The following is a 212-nucleotide window of genomic DNA, read 5'->3' as shown; positions in this document are numbered from 1 at the left end:
AAGTATATAGTTATATAAGTAATGACACGGGAAATAAAACCGAATGCACAGACAAAAAGGTGAACAGATAAAATGAAATTAAGATTAACGAATAAAGCAAGGGCCACGGAAAACGGACACTCACACAGGGAAAGTGTTTTCCATGGTCGGGAGTCTTAGTCCTGGTGTGGTATGTTATATCCCTACGGATTCGCTGACTACAACCAAGTGCG

The sequence above is a fragment of the Penaeus monodon genome, chromosome 32 (genome assembly GCF_015228065.2).
Source record: "Penaeus monodon isolate SGIC_2016 chromosome 32, NSTDA_Pmon_1, whole genome shotgun sequence".
Taxonomy (NCBI): Eukaryota; Metazoa; Arthropoda; class Malacostraca; order Decapoda; family Penaeidae; genus Penaeus; species Penaeus monodon.
This window is presented reverse-complemented; position numbering follows the sequence as displayed.